A 532-nucleotide genomic window follows, 5' to 3' on the forward strand; every position below is an offset into this window, starting at 1 on the left:
TTCTGAACTCTGCTATCTGTTGACTGAGTTCTGGGTAGTGTTGCCACATCTGTCAGTCTCTGGTTATTGTCTGTTCTTGTTGGTTTTCATTCCAAAGAACTCACTTTAGGATGTTTTGAAGTACTGGATTGACTGACAAAATCTCTTAGCTTCTGTTTCTTCTGGAATGTTTTGATTGCACCATCTTATTTGATTGACAGTTTTGATGGATAGACAATTCTTGGTTGGCAGTATTTTTTCTTTTAGGGCTTTATATATGTCACCTCATTCCCATTGCCTTCTTGCCTGCATGGTTTCTGCTGAGAAGACAGAGCTTAATCTGATTTGCTTGCCTTTGTAACTAACACTTCTCTTTTCTCCGGCTGCTTTTAGGATTCTCTCCTTGTCTTTGATTTTCGAGAGCTCGATTATGATGGGTCTTGATGATTTTGTTTTGGGGTCTATCTTTCCTGGGGTTTGTTTGGTGTCTTGAATGCTTATTTTCTTATGCTTTAAGATATTAGGGAAATTTTCTTCCCAAAGATCTTCAACT

At 38.2% G+C, this 532-nt stretch overlaps 1 pseudogene; it reads right to left on the reverse strand.

Annotated features, from left to right (window-relative positions):
• LOC102837767 overlaps positions 1-532 on the reverse strand; it is a 4073-nt pseudogene that overhangs the window by 1655 nt on the left and 1886 nt on the right.

This window comes from Chrysochloris asiatica, unplaced genomic scaffold (assembly GCF_000296735.1).
Source record: "Chrysochloris asiatica unplaced genomic scaffold, ChrAsi1.0 scaffold00214, whole genome shotgun sequence".
NCBI classification, from domain to species: domain Eukaryota; kingdom Metazoa; phylum Chordata; class Mammalia; order Afrosoricida; family Chrysochloridae; genus Chrysochloris; species Chrysochloris asiatica.